At 44.4% G+C, this 10460-nt stretch overlaps 1 long non-coding RNA gene across 1 annotated transcript in view; it reads left to right on the top strand.

The window, feature by feature from the left end:
- Positions 1-10460, top strand: part of LOC139023444 (uncharacterized) — a 295267-nt gene that overhangs the window by 262451 nt on the left and 22356 nt on the right. The window lies entirely within an intron of this gene.

The raw sequence follows: 10460 nt of genomic DNA, 5'->3' as shown, positions 1-10460 counted from the left end.
GCCATTCATACTCTGCCATCACCTCATGTTTCAGCATAATGCATGGCACAATGTTGCAAGGATCTGTCCACAATTCTTGGAAGCTGAAAATGTAATTTAGTGAAATTGTTTCCTGTTGCGTTTTATATTTTTGTGAAGTGTATAATGTTATTCCGATGCCCTAGAAAATAAAAATAGGCTAATTTCCTTGAATCATTCAACGTTACATTACCAAATACATTGTGTATTTTCACAACGAAATTAGCCTGTTTAGTTTTTTTGTTAAGACACTAACAGCTTACAGACGGTAGGCAATTTAAGGTCACAGTTATGAGAACTTAGGACACTAAAGAGACCTTTCTACTGACTGAAAAACACCAAAAGAAAGATGATCAGGGTCCCTGCTCATCTGCGTGAACGTGCCTTAGGCATGCTGCAAGGAGGCATGAGGACTGCAGATTTATTTTTTATTTCAACTTTATTTAACTAGGTAGGCTAGTTGAGAACAAGTTCTCATTTACAACTGCGACCTGGCCAAGGTAAAACAAAGCAGTTTGACACACAACACAGTTACACATGGAATAAACAAACATACAGTCAAGAATACAGTAGAAAGTCTATATACAGTGTGTGCAAATGAGGTAAGGCAATAAAAAGGCCATAGGGGCGAAGTAATTACAATAACAGTTAAACACTGGAATGGTAGATGTGCAGAAGATGAATGAATGTGCAAAGGAGCAAGATAAATACAGTATGGGGATGTGGTAGTTGAATGGGCTATTTACAGATGGGCTATGTACAGGTGCAGTGATCTGTGAGCTGCTCTGACAGCTGGTGCTTAAAGCTAGTGAGGGAGATATGTGTCTCCAGCTTCAGTGATTTTTGCAGTTCGTTCCAGTCATTGGAAGCAGAGAACTGGAAGGAAAGGAGGCCAAGAGGTGTTGGCTTTGGGGATGACCAGTAAGACATACCTGCTGGAGCGTGAGCTACAGGTGGGTGCTGCTATGGTGACCAGTGAGCTGAGATAAGGTGGGGCTTTACCTAGCAAAGACTTGCAGATGACCTGGAGCCAGTGGGTTTGGCGACAAGTATGAAGCGCAAAAATAGGGCCAGCCAATGCGAGCGTACAGGTCGCGGTGGTGGGTAGTATATGGGGCTTTGGTGACAAAATGGATGGCATTCTGATAGACTGCATCCAATTTGTTGAGTAGAGTGTTGGAGGCTGTTTTGTAAATGACATCGCCGAAGTCGAGGATCGGTAGGATGGTCAGTTTTACGAGAGTATGTTTGGCAGCATGAGTGAAGAATGATTTGTTACGAAATAGGAAGTCGATTCTAGATTTAATTTTGGATTGGAGATGCTTAATGTGAGTCTGGAAGGAGTTTACAGTCTAACTAGACACCTAGGTATTTGTAGTTGTTCACATATTCTAAGTCAGAACCGTCCAGAGTAGAGGTCGACCGATTATGATTTTTCAATGCCGATACCGATTATTGGAGGACCAAAAAAGCCGATACTGATTAATCTGCCGATTTTTATTTATTTATTTGTGAAAATGACAATTACAACAATACTGAATGAACACTTATTTTAACTTAATATAATACATATATCAAATATATTTAGCCTCAAATAAATAATGAAACATGTTCAATTTGGTTTAAATAATGCAAAAACAAAGTTTTGGAGAAGAAAGTAAAAGTGCAATAAGTGCCATGTAAAAAAGCTAACGTTTAAGTTTCTTGCTCAGAACATGAGAACATATGAAGGCTGGTGGTTCCTTTTAACATGAGTCTTCAATATTCCCAGGTAAGAAGTTTTAGGTTGTAGTTATAGGAATTATAGGACTATTTCTCTCTATACCATTTGTATTTCATATACCTTTGACTATTGGATGTTCTTATAAGTACTTTTTTGTATTGCCAGTGTAACAGTATAGCTTCCGTCCCTCTCCTCGCCCCTACCTGGGCTCGAACCAGGAACACATCGACAACAGCCACCCTCGAAGCATCGTTACCCATCGCTCCACAAAAGCCGCGACCCTTGCAGAGCAAGGGGAACAACTACTCCAAGTCCCGGAGCGAGTGACGTCACCGATTGAAACGCTATTAGCGCGCACCCCGCTAACTAGCTAGCCATTTCACATCGGTTACACCAGCATAATCTCGAAACAGCTCAATGCTTGAAGTATTGCGAAGAGCTGCTGGCAAAACGCACAAAAGTGCTGTTTGAATGAATGCGTACGAGCCTGCTGCTGCCTACTATCGCTCAGTCAGACTGCTCTATCAAATATCAAATCATAGACTTAATTATAACATAACAAACAGAAATACAAGCCTTTGGCCATTAAATGGTAGAATCCGGAAACTATCATTTCGAAAACAAAACGTTTATTCTTTCAGTGAAATATGGAACCGTTCTGTATTTTATCTAACRGGTAGCATCCATAAGTCTAACTATTCCTGTTACATTGCACAACCTTCAATGTTATGTCATAATTACGTAAAATTCTGGCAAATTAGTTCGCAACGAGCCAGGCGGCCCAAACTGTTGCATATACCCTGACTGCGTGCAATGAACGCAAAAGAAGTGACACAGTTTCACCTGGTTAATATTGCCTGCTAACCTTGATTTCTTTTAGCTAAATATGCAGGTTTAAAAATATATACTTCTGTGTACTGATTTTAAGAAAGGCATTGATGTTTATGGTTAGGTACAGTCGTGCAACGATTGTGCTTTGTCCGCAAATGCGCTTTTGTTAAATCATCCCCCGTTTGGCGAAGTTGGTTGTCTTTGTTAGGAAGAAATGGTTTTCACACAGTTCGCAATGAGCCATGCGGCCCAAACTGCTGCATATACCCTGACTCTGTTGCAAGAGAAGTGACACAATTTTCCTAGTTAAAAGAAATTCATGTTAGCAGGCAATATTAACTAAATATGCAGGTTTAAAAATATATACTTGTGTATTGATTTTAAGAAAGGCATTGATGTTTATGGTTAGGCTCACGTTGGAACAACGACAGTCCTTTTTCGCGAATGCGCACCGCATCGATTATATGCAACGCAGGACACGCTAGATAAACTAGTAATATCATCAACCATGTGTAGTTAACTAGTGATTATGATTGATTGATTGATTGATTTTTTTATAAGATAAGTTTAATGCTAGCTAGCAACATACCTTGGCTTCTTACTGCATTCGCGTAACAGGCAGGCTCATCGTGGAGTGCAATGTAAGGCAGGTGGTTAGATCTTCTGTCACGATCGTTGAAATGAGTAGACCAAGGCGCAGCGTGCTTAGAGTTCCACATAATTTTAATAAACTGAAACTCACTGAACAAAACAACAAATAACCAAACGAAACGTGAAGCTATACAACTAGCACCTGACAGGCAACTAAACATAGACAAGATCCCACAAACACAAATGAGGAAATGGCTACCTAAATATGATCCCCAATCAGAGACAACGATAAACAGTCGCTGGAGGCTCTGGACCGCCGACCGTCCCTTGAGGCTCTTTATTGTGAATCGTTGCCGGAGGAACCGGACCGTGGATCAACGCCGGAGGCTCCGAACTGGGAACCACCACTGGAGGCTCCGGACTGCAGCTCGTCGCTGAAGACTCCGGACTGCGGACCGTCGCTGGAGGCTCCGGACTGGGGAACGTCGCTGGAGGCTCCGGACTGCGGACCGCCGATGGAGGCTCCGGACTGCGGAGGCGCACTGGAGGCCTGATGTGTGGGACCGGTACAGGTGGCACCGGGCTGATGACAAGCACCTCAGGGTGAGTGCGGGGAAGAGGCACAGGACGTACTGGACTGTGGATGTGCATTGGAGACCTGATGCGTGGGACCGGTACAGGTGGTACCAGGCTGATGACACGCACCTCAGGGTGAGTGCGGAGAGGAGGCACAGGACATACTGGACTGTGGAGGTGCACTGGAGGTCTAGAGCGCAGAGCTGGCACAACCCTTCCTGACTGGATGCTCACTCCAGCCCGGCAAGTGCGGGAAGCTAGCACAGGACGCACTGGGCTGTGAAGGCGCACTGGAGACCTGATGCGTGGGACCGGTACAGGTGGCACCGGCCTGATGACACGCACCTCAGCACGCCCACTCTGCAGCGCTCTCAACGCCAGCACCTCTCTCCGGAATCTTGCTCCTCACTCGACTCCCCGACTGGCTCTGGTTCACTCATTGGCTCCGCCGACTGCTCCATGTGCCCTCCCCAAAAATGTTCTTGGGGTTTCTGGGGCCTTCCTCCCCGACGTCGTTGCTGTCCTCTCATGCTCCTAGGCGACTCCCGCCAAGGAAGGCGATCCTGTCTTGCCAGGATTTCCTCCCAAGTCCAGGATCTCTTCCCAAGTCCAGGATACTTCCTCCTCTTGGGCACGCTGCTTGGTCCTTTGTAGTTGGGATCTTCTGTCACGATCGTTGAAATGAGTAGACCAAGGCACAGCGTGCTTAGAGTTCCACATAATTTTAATAAACTGGGAACCATATCAGGCCACCATAGAAATACAAAACACCTAGATGGCCCAAGTCACTATCACGCCCCAACCAACACAGAGAATAAACAGCTTACTATGGTCAGGGCGTGACAGTTGGACTAGTTAACCATAAGGTTGCAAGATTGAATCCCCGAGCTGACAAGGTAAAAATCTGTCGTTCTGTCCCTGAACAAGGCAGTTAACCCACCGTTCCTAGGCCGTCATTGAAAATAAGAATGTGTTCTTAACTGACTTGTCTAGTTAAATAAAGGTGTAAAAAAAAACGGCCAAATCGGTGTCCAAAAATACCGATTTCCGATTGTTAGGAAAACTGGCCCTAAGTAATCGGCCATTCCGATTTTTCGGTCGACCTCTAGTCCAGAGTAGTGATGCTGGACGGGCGGGCAGGTGCGGGCAGCGATCGGTTGAAGAGCATGCATTTAGTTTTACTTGCATTGAAGAGCAGTTGGAGGCCACGGAAGGAGAGTTGTTTGGCATTGAAGCTTGTCTGGAGGTTAGTTAAAACAGTGTCCAAAGAAGGGACAGAAGTATACAGAATGGTGTCGTCTGCATAGAGGTGGATCAGAGAATCACCAGAAGCAAGAGCGACATCATTGATGTATACAGAGAGGAGAGTTGGCCCGAGAATTGAACCCTATGTCATCCCCATAGAGACTGACAGAGGTCCGGACAACAGGCCCTCCGATTTGACACACTGAACTCTATCAGAGAAGTAGTTGGTGAACCATGTGAGGCAATCATTTGAGAAACCAAGGCCAGGGCAATACATTGCAATGTCCGTACTGTGAGACGACTAAGACAGTGCTACAGGGAGACAGGACGGACAGCTGATCGTCCTCACAGTGGCAGACCATGTGTAACAACACCTGCACAGGATTGGTACATCTGAACATCACACCTGCGGGAAAGGTACAGGATGGCAACAACTGCCCGAGATACACCAGGAATGCACAATCCCTCCATCAGTGCTCAGACTGTCCGCAATAGGCTGAGAGAGGCTGGACTGAGGGCTTATAGGCCTGTTGTAAGGCAGGGCSTCACCAGACATCACCTGCAACAACGTAACCTATGGGCACAAACCCACTGTCGCTGGACCAGACAGGACTGGCAAACAGTGCTCTTCACTGATGAGTCGCGGTTTTGTCTCACCAGGGGTGATGGTCGGATTCACATTTATCGTTGAAGGAATGAGCGTTACACCGAGGCCTGTACTCTGGAGCGAGATTGATTTGGAAGTGGAGGGTCCATCATGGTCTGGGACGGTGTGTCACAGCATCATCGGACTGAGCTTGTCATTGCAGGCAATCTCAACACTGTGCGTTACAGGGAAGACATCCTCCTCCCTCATGTGGTACCCTTCCTGCAGGCTCATCCTGACATGACCCTCCAGCATGACAATGTCACCAGCCATACTGCTYGCTCTGTGCGTGATTTACTGCAAGACAGGAATGTCAGTGTTCTGCCATGGCCAGCGAAGAGCCCGGATCTCAATCCCATTGTGCACGTCTGGGACCTGTTGGCTCGGAGGGTCAGGGCTAGGGCCATTCCCCCCAGAAATGTCCGGGGACTTGCAGGTGCCTTGGAGGAAGAGTGGGGTAACATCTCACAGCAAGAACCGGCAAATCTGGTGCAGTCCATGAGGAGGAGATGCACTGCTGTACTTAATGCAACTGACCCCCCCTTTGTTCAGGGACACATTATTCCATTTCTGTTAGTCACATGTCCGTGGAACTTGTTCAGTTTATGTCTCAGTTGTTGAATCTTGTTATGTTCATACAAATATTTACACATATTAAGTTTGCTGAAAATAAACGCAGTTGACAGTGAGAGGACGTTTCTTTTTTTGCTGAGTTTAGCTAGCTTAGCTATATTCCTAACTAGCTAACGGTAGCTCGGTATCTAGCTGGCTAGTTGGCTACAAATTTAGCTAGCGTTAGCAAACAATCCGCACAGACAAAAGTTATTTGCTATCGTAAGTTTCAGGCTTGTAACATTAACAGTATTTGTGCTGGGCATACACTACACGATTTCACCACGTTGTTGCCGTCCCAGACACATTTTCATGATTAGGGTGAAATCCTAGCTATGAACTTGGGCTAGGATCAGTACGCCAGGAATCGCATAGTTTGAGCAGGTCAATGACACACAAATGGCTGTTCCGTTCTCTAGACTCCTGTCGATGTCCGTTCTGAAATGTCAGAAAATGATCGGTCTTTGTAGTATGAGCAGTGCTACGACGCGATTGGACAAGGACTACTGCCAATAGCCGATAAGCTCTCAGCATGTGAGACCAAAACAATTATAGTGAAGTGGAAAGCAACAACAAGCAGGTTGTCACTAGTTACCACAGCCAAAACTTTGGCTATATTGTAAACATTTATAAAAACAAACTTGTTGGTTGTTAGGCATAAGGTCAGCAATGTGGTTAGGTTTAAAATCAGATTTTAGGAAGATAAATTGTAGATTAGGTGGGGCTAACTATTTAAAAAAATATATATTTAACCTTTATTTACTGGTTTAGCCATAATTATGACAGATTGGTAGAGTTGTGGAAAGAATGCAGCTGTCTTTTCAATACAAGTTTTCATCTCCAATTCCCTATGTACAATATAAGTCCATATCTACCCAACCATTTGCACATCCATATTCTGCGCCGCCTTGTCTTTTTTTTATGCTTCTGCACATAATAACAGAGTTGTGAACTCGAGTCACAACTTAATTATTTGAGACTCGACTTATAAAATGACTTGGACTTGGCACCTCGAGACTCGACTTTGACTTGAAATTATCTGGCCAGGTTTTATGTTTTGTCACTCATTTTGTGGCACAGAGTCTACGTGGATTACTCTCTACACGCAGCCAGAGTCATTAGCTGCAGCATTGCCCTTGAAAAAAAACCTGCAACAGACAGGGTTCACACAAGGTGCTTAACGTACTTGAATTTGGCCCTCTGACAAGTACTGGAATACTTTGAAAATCTGACATCTTCTCAAGTTGGTACTTGAAAAGTACTTGAATTAAAATGAGAGGAGGACAGAAAATTATAAAATATATTAATATGAAAAATGATAGGAAAATGTATTGGTCTTGTGGTGGACATTTAACACCAGGGACACCTGAAGTCAATATTAAATGAATCACTCTTTATCAGCAAGCTGGAGCAGTTACAACAAACTCTGCACACTAAGTACAGGTCAATCAGAAGCTCTGCCGGGGCGGTCCCTTCAGTTCTCTTATATACTGCTTACACGGACATATTTGCATGATTTACATGATTAATTATTCATCATAAACGTTGGCTCCTGCATGTGACTGACCAATCCTCATGAGGCTTCCTCTCTCCAAGTTGAGACATTGAAACTGAGATACCTCAGTTCCCACAGCAATGTTCTGGGCGTACTGCCAAGTTCCTTATCAGTGATAGTGAGGATTCCTCCATACACGAGCAGTCAGTCACCTGCATGAACCTATCTAATTGGTTATCAAATCAAAATCAAATCAAATTTATTTATATAGCCCTTCTTACATCAGCTGATTCTCAAAGTGCTGTACAGAAACCCAGCCTAAAACCCAAACAGCAAGCAATGCAGGTGTAGAAGCACGGTGGCTAGGAAAACTCCCTAGAAAGGCAAAACCTAGGAAGAAACCTAAAGAGGAACCAGGCTAGGAGGGGTGGCCAGTCCTCTTCTGGCTGTGCCGGTGGAGATTATAACAGAACATGGCCAAGATGTTCAAATGTTCATAAATTACCAGCATGGTCAAATAATAATAATCACAGTAGTTGTCGAGGGTGCAACAAGTCAGAACCTCAGGAGGTAATGTCAGTTGGCTTTTCATAGCCGATCATTGAGAGTATCTCTACCGCTCCTACTGTCTCTAGAGAGTTGAAACAGCAGTCTGGACAGGTAGCACGTCCGGTGAACAGGTCAGGATTCCATAGCCGCAGGCAGCAAGGTTGAAACTGGAGCAGCAGCACGGACAGGTGGACTGGGGACAGCAGGAGTCATCATGCCGTAGTCCTGAGGCATGTACTAGGGCTCAGGTCCTCCGAGAGAGAAAAGAAAGAAAGGGAGAAAGAGAGAATTAGAGAGAGCATACTTAATCCCACAGGACACCGAAAGACCGGAGCAGGTACTCCAGATATAACAGACTGACCCTAGCCCCCCGACACATAAACTACTGCAGCATAAATACTGGAGGCTGAGACAGGAGGTCACTGTGGCCCCATCCGATGATACCCCCGGACAGGGCCAAACAGGCAGGATATAACCCAACCCACTTTGCCAAAGCACAGCCCCCACACCACTAGAGGGATATCTTCAACCACCAACTTACCATCCTGAGACAAGGCTGAGTATAGCCCACAAAGATCTCCGCCACGGCACAACCCAAGGGGGGGCGCCAAACCCCCCTTGGGTTATTAGAAAAGTAGCATTGATTTGATACACAAACATAACATTTTCACTCACAGTGTTACAAATTAAATTCCAGACAGACTGCCGAGTTTTATTTCCTCACGTTTCACGCTCTGGTTGCCAGGCGAGCTCGCTCATTCCACCAACACTGCCACTCAGCCAGGCAGGTACAGAACTGACTGATTAGGCGCCGCGAAACGTCACATCAATAGCTAAAATACTGGGCAAATTGAGTACAACAGTATGAGTCATAATACCCATAAAACCTAGCAGTAAAACCTGGAAATGGTTCCAATAGTTTTTTCACCATTCATTTTTGTGTCAGGGATTTTAGAACTACTTCATATAAGGTCTGTGTTTCGTGTAGGCTTACCCTGGCGTGGCGTTTTCATAACCGCGCAAATATCTTGGACACGGTAACTTCTATCAATATATGCACCTGTAAAAAATAAATGCAAATTAGCCGCTAATGTGGCTATCATACAGAACTACTCATCCCTCAAGGCACATTTCTCTGTGCAAACTCATTGACAAGTAGCAAGTAACCTAGCAACTAACGTAGATATTATAGCCTTTTTAGTTTCTTGTGTAAATAATTGATATCGTGTATTTCTTGTGTGTATTCTCGTTTAGCGCTTTTCAAACTACCAAGCTAGCTACATTAGCATGTTTTAATTACTAGATTGTCACTAGATTGTCACATACACATTATTGCGGGTGTAGCGAAATGCTTATGTTCCTAACTCCAACAGTGCAGTATTATCTAACAATTCATAACAATACACACAAATCTAAAAGTAAAAGAATGGAATTAAGAAATATATAAATATTAGGACGAGCAATGTCAGAGTGGCATTGACTAAAATACAGTAGAATAGAATACTGTATATACAGTGGGGCAAAAAAGTATTTAGTCAGCCACCAATTGTGCAAGTTCTCCCACTTAAAAAGATGAGAGAGGCCTGTAATTGCTTTGGGGCTGTTTTTCTGCAAGGGACAGGACGACTGATCCGTGTAAGGACAGAATGAATGGGGCATGTTATCGTGAGATTTGAGTGAAAACCTCCTTCCATCAGCGGGCATTGAAGATGAAACGTGGCTGGGTCTTCAGCATGACAATGATCCCAAAACACCCGCCGGGCAACGAAGGAGTGGCTTCGTAAGAAGCTTTTCAAGGTCCTGGAGTGGCCTAGCCAGTCTCCAGATCTCAACCCATAGAAAATCTTTGGAGTGAGTTGAAAGTCCGTGTTGCCACAGCACAGCCCAAAACATCACTGCTCTAGAGGAGATCTGCATGAAGGAATGGGCCAAAAAACCAGCAACAGTGTGTGAAAACCTTGGTGAAGACTTACAGAAAACGTTTGACCTCGTCATTGCCAACAAAGGGTATATAACAAAGTATTGAGATAAACTTTTGTTATTGACCAATATACTTATTTTCCACCATAAATTGCAAAAAATCATCATAAAAATCCTACAATGTGATTTTCTGGATTTTTTTTTCTCATTTTGTCTGTCATAGTTGAGTGTACCTCAGTGATGAAAAGTACGGG

This window comes from Salvelinus sp. IW2-2015, linkage group LG32, assembly GCF_002910315.2.
Source record: "Salvelinus sp. IW2-2015 linkage group LG32, ASM291031v2, whole genome shotgun sequence".
Classification (NCBI taxonomy): domain Eukaryota; kingdom Metazoa; phylum Chordata; class Actinopteri; order Salmoniformes; family Salmonidae; genus Salvelinus; species Salvelinus sp. IW2-2015.
This window is presented reverse-complemented; position numbering and strand designations above follow the sequence as displayed.